Source organism: Cherax quadricarinatus, chromosome 69, assembly GCF_038502225.1.
Source record: "Cherax quadricarinatus isolate ZL_2023a chromosome 69, ASM3850222v1, whole genome shotgun sequence".
Taxonomy (NCBI): domain Eukaryota; kingdom Metazoa; phylum Arthropoda; class Malacostraca; order Decapoda; family Parastacidae; genus Cherax; species Cherax quadricarinatus.
The window spans coordinates 18,613,862-18,635,115 of NC_091360.1; the positions used below are offsets into that span (position 1 = coordinate 18,613,862).

General features: G+C 41.8%; 1 pseudogene; it reads right to left on the reverse strand.

The window, feature by feature from the left end:
• Nucleotides 1–2,512: 2,512 nt before the first annotated feature.
• Nucleotides 2,513–2,635, reverse strand: LOC128701922 (5S ribosomal RNA; annotated as a pseudogene).
• Between the last annotated feature and the right edge of the window lie 18,619 nt (nucleotides 2,636–21,254).

Genomic DNA, 21,254 nt, shown 5'->3' on the forward strand with positions numbered 1-21,254 from the left:
ATTAGCAAAAGCACTAACACAAACAATAGCAGTAGCACGAACAAAAGCAGTAGCACAAACAACAGCAGTAGAAAAAAACAAAATCAGAAGCAAAAACAATAGCAGTAGCCAAACCAACAACACCAGAACAACAATAGCAACGATAACAACACCAAGAGAAACACCAGGTACAGAAACAGGAGAAACAACAAAAATAACAGAAAGAGTGCCAACAATAAACGTAGAACAATCAATGGCAAAAGCAATAGCTACAGCAACAACAGCAGAAGCACCATCAATAACAAAAGCACCAATAACAGCGCCTGGTGGACTACCACCAACAGTAGCATATTCCAGGACAATTACTATTGTTAACAATAGCACCCATCAACAGTAAGATCAACAGTAACAGGAGCACACCATGTCAGCAGTAGCATTTCATCCACAATATCAAAAGTGAATGAGAGTAGCACCCACAATAACAGTAGCACCAACAATAACAGAAGCACCAACAGTAACAGTAGAACCCATAATAACAGTAGCAACCACTGTAACAGTAGCACCTACAATAACAGAATCCTCAACAGTAACAGTTACACTCATAATAACGGCAGCAGACACAGTAACAGTAGCACCCAAAATAACACTAGCAACCTCAGAAACAGTAGCACCAACAATAACAGTAGCACCTGTAATAACAGTAGCAGGCGCAATAAATTTAGCTCTTACAGAAACAGAAGTACCCACAATAGCAGTAGCACCTGCAATAACAGTAGCACCCACAATAACAGTAGCATCTACAATAACAGTAGCACCAACAAAAACAGTAGAATCCACAATAACAGTATCACTCAATATAACAGTAGCACCTACAATAACAGTACCTACAATGACAGTAGCACCCACAGTAATACCTACAATGAGAGTAGCACCCACAGTAACAGAAGCACCCACAATAACAGTGGCACACACAATAACACTAGCACACGCAATAACAGTATCACCCACAATAACACTAGCACACACAATAACAGCATCACCCACAATAACACTAACACACACAATAACAGTAGCACTCACAATAAAATTAGCACTCTGAATAACAGAAGCACCAGTAATAACAGTAGCACCCACAGAAACATAAGAACCCACAATAACATTTGCACCCCCCAAAAAAAAAAACAGTAGCAGCCACAATAACAGTAGCACCCACAGAAACATAAGAACCCACAATAACATTTGCACCCCCCCAAAAAAAACAGTAGCAGCCACAATAACAGTAGCACATGCAGTAACAGTAGCATTCACAATAACAGTAACACCTACAATAACAGTAGCACACACAATAAAAGTAACTCCCGCAATAACAGTAGCGCCCACAATAACTGTAGCACCAACAGCAACAAAAGCTCATGCAAAAAAGTAACTCCTACATTAACAGTAGCACCCAAAATAACAGTAGCACCCACAGTAACAGTAGCACCCACAGCTAGAGAAGCACCCACAACAACAGAAGCACCCATAACAGTAGTAGCACCTACAGTAACAGTAGCTCCCACAGTAAAAGTAACTCCCGCAATAACAGTAGCACCCACAACAAGAGAAGCTTCCAAAACAACAGTAGCACCAACAATAACAGTAGCACATAGAATAAAAGTAACTCCCGCAATAACAGTAGCACCCACAATAACAGTAGCACCCACAGTAACAGAAACACCCATAATAATAGTAGCACCTACAATAACAGTAGCACTCACAATAAAAGTATTACCCACAACAACAGAAGCCCCCTAAATAACAGTACCACCCACAGCAACAGAAGCTCCCTAAATAAAAGTAGCACCATCAATAACAGTAGCACCCACAGCAGCAGAAGCACCCTAAATAACGGCAGCACCAACAATAACAGTAGCACTCACAGCAACAGAAGCACCTATAATAACGTAGCACCAACAATAACAGCAGCACCCTCAGTAACAGAATGAACGACAATAACAGTGGCACCTACAATAACTGTGGAGAAAATTTTCTCCAGGAGGGGGAATCAGCTCCCTTCAGCCCCTTTCAGCCCTTTCAGCCCTCTGAGGGGCTCAGCCCTCCAGAGGGGCTGATGACGTCTTGCTTCTGCATCTCTGCATCAACACTAATTGATTCCAGATGCACTACACGCATGTGTCATGGTTGCACCCTTGAAGGTCAGAACAGTACCATAACTGGAACTGACAGCACTCTATGTAGGTACAAGATTAGCTGTCTATCTCAACAAAGTACTTGATCATCTTACTATTGAAAAAAAAAACCGTGATCTGGAGTGATAATGAAGCAGTTCTTCAGTGGTTAAGAAATAATAAGAGTAAATTGGTCTATGTACTGAGTAGAGTAGCAGAAATAAGAGAGTAAGTAAGTTTATTCAGGTATACACAAATACAGTTACATAGAATTATCATACATAGCAGCATATGTGTAGAGAACCTAGGATAACCCAAAAAAGTCAGAGTGACTTATTTCCACTGGGGACCTTGAAAAGTTTTTATGCCAGCAGCATTTGGTGTTCCCAGGCGGCCACCCATCCAAGTACTAACCAAACCCAACGTTGCTTAATTAACTTCCCTGGTCGGACGAGAAGCGGTGCGTTCAACGTGATATGGCCGTTGACTATCACTTCTCCACGTCTCTACCCAAGAGAACCCAGCTGACATGTTGTCACGTGGTGTCCCACTTAAGAAATTTGTGGATAATAAATTATGGTTCCATGGACCAAACATTATGCCAGAAGAAACAGTCTCCTTGAACACAGCAGAAATAATCTGTGTAAATGCTGCAGACACAAAAGAAATAGTCATTGATGGATCTAAATACTGATCTTTGGGTAAACTCTTAAGAGTTACAACTCTTGTCTTTAAATTCATAAAAGGAATAAAACCTAATTATGAATGTTTTGAACGTTCACCCTTAAGTACTGGGTGATACTAATACAGAGAGATGTTTTCTCTACTGAGTATAAATTTCTAAAAACACAAGATAAATCCACAAAGAAACCTGTCATGATTAATTCTTTAGGACTTTATCTCCACTCAGAAAAGATTATAAGATGTCGAGGAAGAATTCATAATTCTTCACTACATAAAGAAACCATACATCCAATATTGATCCCCAAGAATCATTGGCTAACAAAACTGATTGTGCAAAACGCCCACAGTAACGTGTTACATGGTGGGGCAGCTGACACACTTTGTCATATACGACAATCCTACTGGATACCTCAAGGTCGACAAAGTGTGAAAAAACAAATAAGGGACTGTATTACTTGTCGTCACTACGATATGCGAGTATGTCAGTATCCAGGTCCACCTCCATATCCCTCTGAAAGAGTTTGTCATGTCACTCCATTTGAGGTGACAGGTGTAGATTCCGCTGGACCAATAATTTTAACCAAAACAGTTGACAAAGTTCCCATCAAGGTGTACATCTGTTTGTTCACTTGTGCTACAACTAGAGCAGTACATTTAGAAGTAGCCACTGACATGTCTGCTGAAACCTTTATCAAATTATTCAGACGGTTTGCAGCCAGAAGGGGATATCCCAGACTGATGATTTCAGCTAATGCAACGAACGTTGTTGCTGGTGCTCCTTATATAAGCAAGATCTTTGATCAACCAGAAGTACAACAGATGCTGAATCAACGCAGTTGTCGTTGGAGATACATTCCTCCTAATTCTCCAAGTGGACTCCTGGAAACACTGATCCGGGGAAGCCACCGCCGACCCTAGGTAAGTGGGGAAGGGGAGATCCGGGAGCGAACGGATTGATTCCTGGAAACATGAAATTTTCACATTATATTATTTTTAGAATATAATATTTATTAACTTTACAGTCGTACTGGCCAGGTTGTGGCAGCCACCACCAAAATTATTCATTATGGTAGATCATATATACATATCGTGGGGAATGAGGGGGAAAGGGGTTAGTGAGGTGAAGAGGCGGGTTTTAGCGGCTACGTTTTATAAAATGTTGTGCCGTAACAGGGAAATTTATGGGAGAAGGTGGGAGCGGGCTTTCTCAGAGGGATATAGAGAACTTACGTTAGAGGTTTTATTAGATTTGTAAATCAGGTGGGAGGGGCAGGGTAGGGATGGTAAAGGCTACTGTAGGATTGTGATGTCTGGGGTAAAAACGGGGTCGCCTCCTTGGGGTTGGACAATTGCAAAGAATGTGCGCGACTTTAGTGTGGCGAGAGAGTTGGAATAATGTAACGTGCGAATGTGTATGAACCTGTGCGTATGGGATGTGTAACGGCACATGCACAGTTGTGGCTGTCTGCGTGCAACTTAGATACGCTGTTATGATTAAGGATTGGTTGAACTTCATTGTGGCAATGTTCCTGGACTTGTTAAGCACTGGAAGTGTATCTTAACCTGGTTTAAGTGTCAATGTGTAAGACTTGGTCATGTTTCCCTTATGTTAATATTTGTTATTAAGTGTACTGTGTCTTTGGTGCTACTGTTTCACCAATACTTATATAATTACCACTTATGTTTATTCATATATGCCAAGGTAGGATGTAAGTCAACAAGTTGGTGATAACGGTCATATTATTTCGGGGTGAAGGGGGGGGGGCAATTAATGTGTAATAAGTTTAAGTCATTAACGGTAATACCAATTTTATTGGTAGTTGTATACGTGTGTTTTGAAATGTAATATTCACATTGTGTTAGTCTTATTTAAGGTATTGTGTTTTTAGTAGTCCTGTACCATCCATGGTTGTAAATAATCTTTCCTCAAGTGACATGTGTCATGATATTCCTAAATTGAGGATAATTAATGTCATGATTATTCAGATTGGTGATGGGGTTCGTTTTCAATGTGTGTGTGAGTGGGGGGAGGGATGATGGGTCACCTGTGTTGTGTGAGTGGGGGGAGGGATGATGGGTCACCTGTGTTGTGTGAGTGGGGGGAGGGATGATGGGTCAACTGTGTTGTGTGAGTGGAGGGAGGGATGATGGGTCAACTGTGTTGTGTGAGTGGAGGGAGGGATGATGGGTCAACTGTGTTGTGTGAGTGGGGGGAGGGATGATGGGTCAACTGTGTTGGGTGAGTGGGGGGAGGGATGATGGGTCAACTGTGTTGTGTGAGTGGGGGGAGGGATGATGGGTCAACTGTGTTGGGTGAGTGGGGGGAGGGATGATGGGTCAACTGTGTTGTGTGAGTGGGGGGAGGGATGATGGGTCAACTGTGTTGTGTGAGTGGGGGGAGGGATGATGGGTCAACTGTGTTGTGTGAGTGGGGGGAGGGATGATGGGTCAACTGTGTTGGGTGAGTGGGGGGAGGGATGATGGGTCAACTGTGTTGTGTGAGTGGGGGGAGGGATGATGGGTCAACTGTGTTGGGTGAGTGGGGGGAGGGATGATGGGTCAACTGTGTTGTGTGTGTGGGGGGAGGGATGATGGGTCAACTGTGTTGTGTGAGTGGGGGGAGGGATGATGGGTCAACTGTGTTGTGTGAGTGGGGGGAGGGATGATGGGTCAACTGTGTTGTGTGAGTGGGGGGAGGGATGATGGGTCAACTGTGTTGTGTGAGTGGGGGGAGGGATGATGGGTCAACTGTGTTGTGTGAGTGGGGGGAGGGATGATGGGTCAACTGTGTTGTGTGAGTGGGGGGAGGGATGATGGGTCAACTGTGTTGTGTGAGTGGGGGGAGGGATGATTGGTCAACTGTGTTGTGTGAGTGAGGGGAGGGATGATGGGTCAACTGTGTTGTGTGAGTGAGGGGAGGGATGATGGGTCAACTGTGTTGTGTGAGTGAGGGGAGGGATGATGGATCAACTGTGTTGTGTGAGTGGGGGGAGGGATGATGGGTCACCTGTGTTGTGTGAGTGGGGGGAGGGATGATGGATCAACTGTGTTGTGTGAGTGGGGGGAGGGATGATGGATCAACTGTGTTGTGTGAGTGCGGGGAGGGATGATGGGTCAACTGTGTTGTGTGAGTGGGGGGAGGGATGATGGGTCAACTGTGTTGTGTGAGTGGGGGGAGGGATGAAGGGACAACTGTGTTGTGTGAGTGGGGGAGGGATGATGGGTCAACTGTGTTGTGTGAGTGGGGGAGGGATGATGGGTCAACTGTGTTGTGTGAGTGGGGGGAGGGATGATGGGTCAACTGTGTTGTGTGAGTGGGGGAGGGATGATGGGTCAACTGTGTTGTGTGAGTGGGGGAGGGATGATGGGTCAACTGTGTTGCAGCACAGGTTTCTTATTAATGCACTTGTAGGTTTTGTGTAATTTGTTGCGAGTTGTATTATGGGTGATTGTCATTAAGCTTGATGCATTATTATTGTGTTGAGGTTGTAATTTAGGAGTTTTGTTTATAGCCATTTTGTGGCCTTTATTATTATACCTTTATTCCTTCTTGAACTATGTGTTTTAAAAACTTGTATATAGTATAGTGTCCGGTGTTGCCTGGATTGTTATGTGTTTATATATTGTGTTATTGATGTCCTTGTTCAAGTCATTTTTGAATTTTAAGTGAACAAGGGAATGTAGTATGTATTCATTGGTGGGGGGGGGGAGTGTAAGCAATAATGAGTTATATCCATGAACCCTTGTGTACTTGTGCACTTGTGAAACAACGTACGTAGAAGCAGTCTGTAGGTTGTGTTAAGTTTATTTTAATGTGCTTATATGTGTGCTTATTCAGTAGATTGTGTAGTGAATGTTTATTGCATCACCAGTGTTAATGTTACATATTGTTATATGTACCTATATATATATGTACCTATATATATATGTACCTATATATATATGTACCTATATATATGTGTATCTATATATATATGTACCTATATATATATATATATGTATCTATATATATATGTACCTATATATATATAAAGTTTTAAATAAAATATAAAAAAAAATTCTCCACGGCATGGCGGATTTTATGAAAGAATGATTGGCATCGTAAAACTTTGTTTAAGGAAGACTCTTCATCGTCAGAAAATCGACTTAGAAGAATTTCGTGCAGTTGTGACTTATGTTACCGATGATCTGGACAATTTAGAAGTGTTAAGTCCATCTCATTTACTCCATGGCAGAAGACTCGAACCTGTTCCTCCCATGTATGATACAAAAATCATAGAGGATCCTATTTATTTCGAACCTGAGCAACTCAGACGTAAATTCAAACACCTTAATAAAGTGATTGAACGTTGGGAGAAAATTTGGCGAGAAGACTATCTCACCTCATTGAGAGAACACTTCTATGGAACTGGCTTTCCTGAAAATCATAAGTCCTTAAGACCTGGTGACAGTGATTATTGACAATGATGGTCCGAGGTCCTAATGGCCTCTTGGAAAAATTGTGACCATATACCCTGATGCAAATGGAAGCATCAGGACGGTTGATGTTTTGAGCAAAGGTGTAGTGAATAAGCGGACAATAGATAAATTAGTGTCGTTATAATTGCACAGTGTTGAAAACAAAATTAGTAATTCTCCAGAAAACAGACTAAAGCTGTTCAGAAAAGACAAGCAGCAGTGGTGGCGAGTGAGAAAATCAAATTAATGTTAAGTGATGAATAGTTCACCTGCAGTGAACCTCCGCCGTCCCCCAGTGTGGAGAAATTTTCTCCAGGAGGGGGGTATGAGCCCCCTTCAGCCCCTTTCAGCCTCTTTCAGCCCTGCAGAGGGGCTGATGGCGTCTTGCTTCTGCATTTCTGCATCAGCACTTTAATTGTTTCCAGATGCACTACGAGCATGTGTCACGGTTATACGACTTTTTGCAAGAGACCGGTGTTGCAAGTAGTGTAGTTTAATAATAGACAATCAATCTCTTGCCTTAGCAGGACAGTTAAGGAAAGTCCTGTACCCACTTTATTACCATGTTGTAGATGTACATTGGTGTCTATGCTTAAGACTGCAAGAATCAAGCATTGCTTCATAGTGGAAGTTTGGCAAGCAGGAGAAATATGTTTTGTCGGCACTTCTTTTGTGTGGCGGAAAGCTCGGGGTAGACGGAGACGGCGCCGGCTAGGTTGCAATATATAATGGTGTAGCAAAGACCACTTGACGGTAAGAACGAACAAAGGAAGTGAATTGTGCATTGCTGTACCGCAGACAATCTCCATAATAACTATAAATATATTACTAAGAAGTTTGTTCAGCTTCTTTAATGACATTACCACGAAAGACAAACCTTGTGGAACATAGTGTACCAGTGTGAGTATTCCTCGACTGTGGAAGATGTGGACATTCTCAAAGACACTATTCTTCAATGCAGACAATAATATCCGGGTGTAAGGGTCCGATACAGAAACCCAGGTAAGTCTCTTTAGCGTGTGATGATTCCATTGACTGCGCAGTTGAGAACTATGTACGCTGAACAGACTGCCATATACCACGGTGATATACAAGCTTACTAGCCCACACACGTGAGTATAGGATTCAATGGATCCAATCAGTATTCAGTAATGAAGATACTGACATAACACCCCCTAGGGGTAATTAAACTCATAATAAATTAATTTCTAGCCCTTGAGGGATTGCATACGACAGCCTCTAAAGACATCACCCGCAGGGACGGCTGTGTAGGCGAGAGCTGTCTTTCAAGATGAGTCCCCCTCCAATCCACTATGTAATCATTGACTTAGCTTGTAGCATTTCTCTAAATAATAACAGTAGCACCCACAGTAACAGAAGAACCACAATATGAGCAGCGCAAACAGTAACAGATGTACCCGTAATACCAGTAGCACCCACAATTAATTTAGCATCTACAATAATAGCAGCACCCACAACAACAGTAGCACCCACAGCAGCAGAATCTCCCTAAATAACAAAAGCACCAAAAATAACTGGAGCACCCACAGCAACAGAAGAACCCACATTAACAGTAGAACCCACAATAACAGTAGCAACCACAGCAACAGAAGCTCCCTAAATAAAAGTAGCATCAACAATAACAGTAGCACCCACAGCAACAGAAGCACCCATAATAATAGAAGCACCAACAATAACAGTAGCACCCATAATAAATTTAGCACCTAAAATAACAGAAGCATCCACAATAACAGTAGAACCAACAGTAAGAGAAGCACCCACAATATCAGCACCGCCCACAGTACCATATGCACCCACAAAAACAGTAGCATCCAAAATAACAGTAGCACCCACAGCAACAGAAGCACCCTCAATTACAATAACAGTAGCGCCCTCAATAACAATAACAGTAGCACCCACAAAAACAATAACAATAGAACCCACAACAACAGTAGCACACACAGTAACAGTAGCACCCACAGCAACAGAAGCAACCACAATAACAATAACAACAGCACCTACAATAACAGCAGCACCCACAGTAACATAAGCACCCACAATATGAGCAGCACCCACAGTAACAGATGCACGCAAAATAACAGTAGCACCCAAAATAACAATAGCACGCACAATAACAGTGGCACCTACAGCAACAGAAGCACCCTCAATAACAATAACAGTAGCACCTGCAATAACAGTAACATCCTCAATAACAGCAGCAGCTACAATAACAGTAACATCCTCAATAACAGAAAAACCTATAACAACAGTAGCTCCCACAGTAACAGCAGCACCCATAAAAAAGAATCAGCAACAGTAACAGAAGCAACATAAAAAGAATAGCACCCACAGTAACTGTAGCATCCACAATAACAGTAGCACCCAAAATAACAGTAGCAAGCACAGTGACAGTAGAACCAACAATACCAGTAGCAAGAATAATAAATTTAGCACCTACAATAACAGTAGCTCCTACAGAAAGAGAAGAACCCACAATAACAGTAGTACTTATAAGAAGAGTAGCAATCACAATAACAGAAGCATCTACAATAACAGTAGCACACACGATGACAGTAGCACTCACAATAACAATAGCACCCACAAAAACAGTAGCACTTACAATAACAATAGCACCCACGATAACAGTAGCACTCACAATAACAATAGCACCCACAATAACAGTAGCACCTACAATAACAGAAGCACCCACAATAACAATAGAATCCACAATAACAGTAACACCTACAATAGCAGGAGCTCCTACAATGACAGTACCACCAACAGTAGCACTCATAAAACCAGGAGCACCCACAATAACAGGAGCACCTCTAATAACAGAATCACCAACAGTAACAGTAGCACTGATAATAATAAAAGCACCCACAGTAACAATAGTACTCACAATAACAGTAGAACCTACAATAACAGAATCAGCAACAGTAAAAGTAGCACTAATAATAACAATAGCACCCACAATAGCAGTAACACCCACAATAACAGAAGCATGAACAAATTTAGCACCTACAATGACAGTAGCTACTACAGAAACAGAAGCACCCGCAATAACAGTAGCAATTAAAATAACAGTAGCAGCCACATTAACAGAAGTACCTACAACAGCAGTAGCACCCTCAGAAACAGAAGCACCCACAATAACCGTAGCACCCACCATAACAGTAGCACCCTCAATAACAGGACCACCCACAATAACAGTAGCACTTACTATAACAGTAGCACCCAGAGTGACAGTAGCACCCACAATAATACTAGCAGGCACAATAAATTTAGCACCTACAATAACAGTAGCTCTTGCAGAAACGGAAGTACCCACAATAACAACAGCATTTACAATAACAGTAGCAGCCACAATAACGGAAGTATCTACAATAACCGTAGCACCCTCAATAACGGGAGCACCCACAGTAACAGTAGCACCTACAATAACAGAATCACCAAAAGTAACAGAAGCACTCATAACAACAGTGGCACCCACAGTAACAGTAGCACCCACAAGAACAGTAGTACTTACATAAACAGTATAACCCACAGTAGCGGTAGCACCCACAATAACAGTACCACCCACAATAACAGTACCACCCACAGTAACAGTATCACTCACAGTAACAGTAGCACTTACAATAACAGAATCACCAACAGTAACAGTAGCACTCATAATAAAAGTAGAATGCAAAAATAACCGTAGCAAACAATCACAATATCAGTAGCACCTACAATAACAGATTCACCAACAGCATCAGTAGCACTCATATTAACAGTAGCACCCACAGAAACGGTACCACCCAAAATAACAGTAGCAACCTCAGTAACAGTAGCACCCACAATAACAGTAGCACCTACAATAACAGTGGCACCCACAATAACAGTAGCACCCATAATAACAGTAGCACCCACAGTAACAGTATCACCCACTATAACAGTAGCACGCACAATAACAGTAGCACCCACAATAACAGTAGCACCCACAGTAACAGTAGCACCCACAATAACATTAGCACCAAAAATAACAGCAGCACCCACAGTAACAGTAGCACTCACAATAACAGTAGCACCTACAATAACAGTGGCACCCACAATAACAGTAGCACTTAGAATGACATTACCATTCACAGTAACAGAAGTACACAGAATAACAGTAGAAGCTAAAATAACAGTAGCACCTACAGTAACAGTGAAACCCACAATAACAATAGCACCCACAATAAGAGTAGCACCTACAATAACGGTAGCACCTACAATGATATTACCATCCACAGTAACAGAAGCACACACAATTACAGTAGAAGCTAAAATAACAGTAGCAGCAACAATATCAGTAGCACCTACAATAACAGTAAGACCCACAATAACTGTAGCACCCACAAAAACAGCAGCACCCACAGCAACAGAAGCATCCAAAATAAGAGTAGCACCTATAATAACAGAAGCACATACAGTAACAGAAACACCCACTATAAAAGTAGCACCCACAATAACAGTAGAGCCAACAGTAAGAGAAGCACCCACAATATCAGCACCGCCCACAGTACCATATGCACCCACAAAAACAGTAGCATCCAAAATAACAGTAGCACCCACAGCAACAGAAGCACCTTCAATTACAATAACAGTAGCGCCCTCAATAACAATAACAGTAGCACCCACAAAAACAATAACAATAGAACCCACAACAACAGTAGCACACACAGTAACAGTAGCACCCACAGCAACAGAAGCACCCACAATAACAATAACAATAGCACCTACAATAACAGCAGCACCCACAGTAACATAAGCACCCACAATATGAGCAGCACCCACAGTAACAGATGCACGCAAAATAACAGTAGCACCCAAAATAACAATAGCACACACAATAACAGTGGCACCTACAGCAACAGAAGCACCCTCAATAACAATAACAGTAGCACCTGCAATAACAGTAACATCCTCAATAACAGCAGCAGCTACAATAACAGTAACATCCTCAATAACAGAAAAACCTATAACAACAGTAGCTCCCACAGTAACAGCAGCACCCATAAAAAAAAATCAGCAACAGTAACAGAAGCACTCATAAAAAGAATAGCACCCACAGTAACTGTAGCATCCACAATAACAGTAGCACCCAAAATAACAGTAGCAAGCACAGTGACAGTAGAACCAACAATACCAGTAGCAAGAATAATAAATTTAGCACCTACAATAACAGTAGCTCCTACAGAAGCAGAAGAACCCACAATAACAGTAGTACTTATAAGAAGAGTAGCAGTCACAATAACAGAAGCACCTACAATAACAGTAGCACACACGATGACAGTAGCACTCACAATAACAATAGCACCCACAATAACAGTAGCACTTACAATAACAATAGCACCCACTATAACAGTAGCACTCACAATAACAATAGCACCCACAATAACAGTAACACCTACAATAGCAGGAGCTCCTACAATGACAGTACCACCAACAGTAGCACTCATAAAACCAGGAGCACCCACAATAACAGGAGCACCTCTAATAACAGAATCACCAACAGTAACAGTAGCACTGATAATAAAATCACCCACAGTAACAATAGTACTCACAATAACAGTAGCACCTACAATAACAGAATCAGCAACAGTAAAAGTAGCACTAATAATAACAATAGCACCCACAATAGCAGTAACACCCACAATAACAGAAGCAAGAACAAATTTAGCACCTACAATGACAGTAGCTACTACAGAAAGAGAAGCACCCGCAATAACAGTAGCACTTAAAATAACCGTAGCAGCCACATTAACAGAAGTACCTACAACAGCAGTAGCACCCTCAGAAACAGAAGCACCCACAATAACCGTAGCACCCACCATAACAGTAGCACCCTCAATAACAGGACCACCCACAATAACAGTAGCACTTACTATAACAGTAGCACCCAGAGTGACAGTAGCACCCACAATAATACTAGCAGGCACAATAAATTTAGCACCTACAATAACAGTAGCTCTTGCAGAAACGGAAGTACCCACAATAACAACAGCATTTACAATAACAGTAGCAGCCACAATAACGGAAGTATCTACAATAACCGTAGCACCCTCAATAACAGGAGCACCCACAGTAACAGTAGCACCTACAATAACAGAATCACCAAAAGTAACAGAAGCACTCATAATAACAGTGGCACCCACAGTAACAGTAGCACCCACAAGAACAGTAGTACTTACATAAACAGTATAACCCACAGTAGCGGTAGCACCCACAATAACAGTACCACCCACAATAACAGTACGACCTACATTAACAGTACCACCCACAGTACAGGCGAACCCACAATGACAGTAGTACCTACAGTAACAGAAGCACCCGCAAAAACAGTAGCACCCACAATAACAGTAGCACCCACAATAACAGTACAACCCACAGTAGCAGTATCACTCACAGTAACAGTATCACTTACAATAACAGAATCACCAACAGTAACAGTAGCACTCATAATAAAAGTAGAATGCAAAAATAACCGTAGCAAACAATCACAATATCAGTAGCACCTACAATAACAGATTCACCAACAGCATCAGTAGCACTCATATTAACAGTAGCACCCACAGAAACGGTACCACCCAAAATAACAGTAGCAACCTCAGTAACAGTAGCAACCTCAGTAACAGTAGCACCCACAATAACAGTAGCACCTACAATAACAGTGGCACCCACAATAACAGTAGCACCCATAATAACAGTAGCACCCACAGTAACAGTATCACCCACTATAACAGTAGCACGCACAATAACAGTAGCACCCACAATAACAGTAGCACCCACAGTAACAGTAGCACCCACAATAACATTAGCACCAAAAATAACAGCAGCACCCACAGTAACAGTAGCACTCACAATAACAGTAGCACCTACAATAACAGTGGCACCCACAATAACAGTAGCACTTAGAATGACATTACCATTCACAGTAACAGAAGTACACAGAATAACAGTAGAAGCTAAAATAACAGTAGCACCTACAGTAACAGTGAAACCCACAATAACAATAGCACCCACAATAAGAGTAGCACCTACAATAACGGTAGCACCTACAATGATATTACCATCCACAGTAACAGAAGCACACACAATTACAGTAGAAGCTAAAATAACAGTAGCAGCAACAATATCAGTAGCACCTACAATAACAGTAAGACCCACAATAACTGTAGCACCCACAAAAACAGCAGCACCCACAGCAACAGAAGCATCCAAAATAAGAGTAGCACCTATAATAACAGAAGCACATACAGTAACAGAAACACCCACTATAACAGTAGCACCCACAATAACAGTAGAGCCAACAGTAAGAGAAGCACCCACAATATCAGCACCGCCCACAGTACCATATGCACCCACAAAAACAGTAGCATCCAAAATAACAGTAGCACCCACAGCAACAGAAGCACCCTCAATTACAATAACAGTAGCGCCCTCAATAACAATAACAGTAGCACCCACAAAAACAATAACAATAGAACCCACAACAACAGTAGCACACACAGTAACAGTAGCACCCACAGCAACAGAAGCACCCACAATAACAATAACAATAGCACCTACAATAACAGCAGCACCCACAGTAACATAAGCACCCACAATATGAGCAGCACCCACAGTAACAGATGCACGCAAAATAACAGTAGCACCCAAAATAACAATAGCACACACAATAACAGTGGCACCTACAGCAACAGAAGCACCCTCAATAACAATAACAGTAGCACCTGCAATAACAGTAACATCCTCAATAACAGCAGCAGCTACAATAACAGTAACATCCTCAATAACAGAAAAACCTATAACAACAGTAGCTCCCACAGTAACAGCAGCACCCATAAAAAAAATCAGCAACAGTAACAGAAGCACTCATAAAAAGAATAGCACCCACAGTAACTGTAGCATCCACAATAACAGTAGCACCCAAAATAACAGTAGCAAGCACAGTGACAGTAGAACCAACAATACCAGTAGCAAGAATAATAAATTTAGCACCTACAATAACAGTAGCTCCTACAGAAGCAGAAGAACCCACAATAACAGTAGTACTTATAAGAAGAGTAGCAGTCACAATAACAGAAGCACCTACAATAACAGTAGCACACACGATGACAGTAGCACTCACAATAACAATAGCACCCACAATAACAGTAGCACTTACAATAACAATAGCACCCACGATAACAGTAGCACTCACAATAACAATAGCACCCACAATAACAGTAACACCTACAATAGCCGGAGCTCCTACAATGACAGTACCACCAACAGTAGCACTCATAAAACCAGGAGCACCCACAATAACAGGAGCACCTCTAATAACAGAATCACCAACAGTAACAGTAGCACTGATAATAAAATCACCCACAGTAACAATAGTACTCACAATAACAGTAGCACCTACAATAACAGAATCAGCAACAGTAAAAGTAGCACTAATAATAACAATAGCACCCACAATAGCAGTAACACCCACAATAACAGAAGCAAGAACAAATTTAGCACCTACAATGACAGTAGCTACTACAGAAAGAGAAGCACCCGCAATAACAGTAGCACTTAAAATAACCGTAGCAGCCACATTAACAGAAGTACCTACAACAGCAGTAGCACCCTCAGAAACAGAAGCACCCACAATAACCGTAGCACCCACCATAACAGTAGCACCCTCAATAACAGGACCACCCACAATAACAGTAGCACTTACTATAACAGTAGCACCCAGAGTGACAGTAGCACCCACAATAATACTAGCAGGCACAATAAATTTAGCACCTACAATAACAGTAGCTCTTGCAGAAACGGAAGTACCCACAATAACAACAGCATTTACAATAACAGTAGCAGCCACAATAACGGAAGTATCTACAATAACCGTAGCACCCTCAATAACAGGAGCACCCACAGTAACAGTAGCACCTACAATAACAGAATCACCAAAAGTAACAGAAGCACTCATAATAACAGTGGCACCCACAGTAACAGTAGCACCCACAAGAACAGTAGTACTTACATAAACAGTATAACCCACAGTAGCGGTAGCACCCACAATAACAGTACCACCCACAATAACAGTACGACCTACATTAACAGTACCACCCACAGTACAGGCGAACCCACAATGACAGTAGTACCTACAGTAACAGAAGCACCCGCAAAAACAGTAGCACCCACAATAACAGTAGCACCCACAATAACAGTACAACCCACAGTAGCAGTATCACTCACAGTAACAGTATCACTTACAATAACAGAATCACCAACAGTAACAGTAGCACTCATAATAAAAGTAGAATGCAAAAATAACCGTAGCAAACAATCACAATATCAGTAGCACCTACAATAACAGATTCACCAACAGCATCAGTAGCACTCATATTAACAGTAGCACCCACAGAAACGGTACCACCCAAAATAACAGTAGCAACCTCAGTAACAGTAGCAACCTCAGTAACAGTAGCACCCACAATAACAGTAGCACCTACAATAACAGTGGCACCCACAATAACAGTAGCACCCATAATAACAGTAGGACCCACAGTAACAGTATCACCCACTATAACAGTAGCACGCACAATAACAGTAGCACCCACAATAACAGTAGCACCCACAGTAACAGTAGCACCCACAATAACATTAGCACCAAAAATAACAGCAGCACCCACAGTAACAGTAGCATTCACAATAACAGTAGCACCTACAATAACAGTGGCACCCACAATAACAGTAGCACTTAGAATGACATTACCATTCACAGTAACAGAAGTACACAGAATAACAGTAGAAGCTAAAATAACAGTAGCACCTACAGTAACAGTAAGACCCACAATAACAATAGCACCCACAATAAGAGTAGCACCTACAATAACGGTAGCACCTACAATGATATTACCATCCACAGTAACAGAAGCACACACAATTACAGTAGAAGCTAAAATAACAGTAGCAGCAACAATATCAGTAGAACCTACAATAACAGTACGACCCACAATAACTGTAGCACCCACAAAAACAGCAGCACCCACAGCAACAGAAGCATCCAAAATAAGAGTAGCACCTATAATAACAGAAGCACATACAGTAACAGAAACACCCACTATAACAGTAGCACCCACAATAACAGTAGCACCCACAACAACAGAAGCTCCCTAAAAAACAGTAGCGCCAACAAAAACAATATCACCCAGAGCAACAGAAGCTCCCTAAATAATAGTATCACTTACAATAACAGTAGCACCGACAATAACAGTTTGTCCCACAGTAACAGTAGCAGGGACAATAAATTTAGCAGTTACAATAACAGTAGCTCCTACAGAAACAGAAGCACCCACAGTAACAGTGGCAGTTATGATAACAGTAGCAGCCATAATAACAGAAGTACCTATAATAACAGTAGCACCCACAATAACAGTAGCACCCACAGCAACAGAAGCACCCACAATAACAGTAACACTCACAATCAAAGCAGAACCCAAAACAACGGAAGCACCCATAATAATAGTAGCACATATAATAACAGTAGTCCCCACAATATCAGTAGCACCTAAAATAACAGTAGCACCGACAGTAACAGTTGCTCCCACAGTAACAGTAGCAGGAATAATAAATTCAGCACCTACAATAACAGTAGCTGCTACAGAAACAGAAGCACCCACAGTAACAGTGGCAGTTATAATAACAGTAGCAGCCACATTAACAGGAGTACCTATAATAACAGTAGCACCCGCAATAACACTAGCACCCTCAGAAACAGAAGCACCCACAATAACAGTAGCACCCACAGCAACAGAAGCCCTCACAATAACAGTAACACTCACAATCACAGCAGCACCCACAGCAACAGAATCACCCATTGTAATAGCACCTACAGTAACAGTAGCACCTACAATAACAGTAACGATCACAATAAGAGTAGCGCACACAGCAACAGAAGCACCCACAATAACAATAACAGTAGCACCTACAGTAACAGTAGCACCAACAATAGCAGTAGCAACTACAATAGGAGTAGCATTCTCAGTAACAGAAACACCTACTTCAGTAACACCCTTAATAACAGAATCACTCACAATTACAATAGCACCTACAATAATAGTAACACCTACAGTAACAGAAGCACCTACATAACAGTAGCACCCACCATCACAGAAGCACCCACAATAACAGTAGCACCTACAGTAACAGTAGCACCTAAAATAAGAGTAGCGCACACAATAACAATATCACGCAAAATAAGAGTAGCACCCACAATAACACTATCACCCACTGCAGAACAAGTACCAACAATAACAGTAGCATCCAAAATAAATTTAGCACCTACAGTAACAGTAGCACCAACAATAGCAGTAGCAACTACAATAGGAGTGGCATCCTCAGTAACAGAAACACCTACAACATCAGTAACACCCATAATAACAGAATCACTCACAATTACAATAGCACCGACAATAATAGCAGCACCTACAGTAACAGAAGCACCTACATAACAGTAGCACCCACCATCAAAGAAGCACTCACAATAACAGTAGCACCCAAAATAACAAAAATCACCTACAATAACAGTAGCACCAGCAATAATAGTAGCACCTACAATAACAGAAGCACCCATAGTAGTAGAAGCATCCACAATAACAGTAGCAAGTACGATAACAGTAGCACCCACAGTAATAGTATCACCCATAAAAACAAAATCACCCTCAGTAACAGTAGCACCAACAATAACAGTAGCACTCACAGTAGCAAAAGCACCCACAATAACAGTAGCAAGTACGATAGCAGTAGCATCCACAGTAACAGAAGCACCCACAATAACAGCAGCAAGTACGATAACAGTAGCACCACAGTAACAGAAGCACCTACCATAACAGTAGCATCCACAATAACAATAGCACCCACAGTAACTGTAGAACCCATGACAGTAGCACACACAGTAACAGTATCACCTATAAAGCCATAGCACCCACAGTAGCAGAAGCAGCCACAACAGTTATCACCCACAGTAGCAGAAACAGCCACAACAGTAGCACCCACAGCTCCAGAAGCAGTCACAACACCATCACCCACAGCAGCAGAAGCAGCCACAACAGTAAGAACCACAGCAGTAGAAGCACCCACAACAGTAACAACCGCAGCAGCAGAAGCACCCACAACAGTAACACCCACAACAGCAGAAGCAGCCTCAATAGTACACCCACAACAGCAGAAACAGCTACAACAGCAACACTCACAGCAGCAGAAGCAGCCACAACAGTAACACCCACAACAGCAGAAGCAGCCACAACAGTAACAACCACAACAGCAGAAGCAGCCACAACAGTAACAACCACAACAGCAGAAGCAGCCACAACAGTAACAACCACAAAAATATGCCACGGAAAATAAGTCAAATCGGCGAGACTGGCCCAAAAACAAGGGTAATTTCTGCCGAATAAGCAGAATAAAAATTTTATGTGCAATAGATCTGTGAAAAATCAGTCCGAACATATCAAAAACAAAATTTTTCATTGATTTGAAATTATTTAACATAAATAAAATATTATATTTAGTCTCGGTAGTGTGTCATTGATTATTTGTATTACCCTGTCTAGCTAGGCTCCGTGTCTAGCTAGGCTCCGTGTCTAGCTAGGCTCCGTGTCTAGCTAGGCTCCGTGGCTAGCTGTGACGTCACAGAGAGCCACGGAGCCCATATATAACATAGCTCGGAATATCTACATATACTATATAAGTAAAACTAGTAATCAGTGACACACTACTGACAATAGTAGAATTAGGCTAAATTAAATTATGTTAAATAAAGTTAGGTTAGGTAAGGTTTCTAAGTCAGGTTTGGTGCAAAAATAATTTTTAACACAATTTTGTATGAAAAGGTTAAATTTTCAGGAAGTTCAGCCTAATTGACTAATTTGGGTTATTAGATAGTAAATAAATATGGAACACTCAACACACACACACACACACACACACACACACACACACACACACACACACACACACACACACACACACACACACACACACACACCTATATATAGAGAAAAAGATTGCTGTCAGCAGGGTTCAATCCCACTCATGTGCATATGGCAGGGTCCTCCAAGTGACACAACATCGCTCGGCCACAGATGTCTCGATAGCTGGGCAGCATTGTTAACACGCCATGTTTCTTCACAGCCCGAGCAATCCAATGGGCCTCAAGCATGGTTTTAAGTTATTTCAGCCTCCTTCTGTAAGTTCTAACATCACAAGCTATTTTTATATTAGTGCACCATGCTTGAGGCCCACTGGTGAGCCCGGGCTGAGAAGAATATGGCGTGTAAACAATGCTGGCCAGCTATCAAAACATCTTTGGCTGAGTGGAGTCGAGTGTCACTTGCAGGACCGTGCCAGATGTCCCTGCGCCGGTTCGAATCTACCGTCTGCGATCTCTCTTTGAATGTATCTACCTGTTTCTGCAGACACATTGACACACACACACACACACACACACACACACACACACACACACACACACACACACACACCTCGGCGAGAGTAACAGCATACTCAGTGTTTACGGGTTTTGGGCTCTTTCTGGCCTATCGAAGGATATTGGAGGGATCATATAAAAGGGAGGCGAGAGCTACAAATTACTTAAATAATTTTGAAAGTGAAATCAGTGTCAGAAATGGGGAGAGAAGGCCTAGAGCTGGGCGTAGGAGTGTTGCCATAAACCAACACTTCTACAAATTCAAAATAATAAGAGTGACCCAAGCCAGAGAGTTAAGTGCAAGTCAAGGACAGATGAGGTAGTGCATAAAGTGAGGGGGAAAGAAAGAAAAAACATAACTAGCAATTATATTGGGACGTTGATGTGTTTCTCGAAGCAACGGTGTCCATAATAAAAAATGAAAGCGTCCAACTAATTAGTAAAGTTCACATCTTGATAGTGCAGTGCATTAG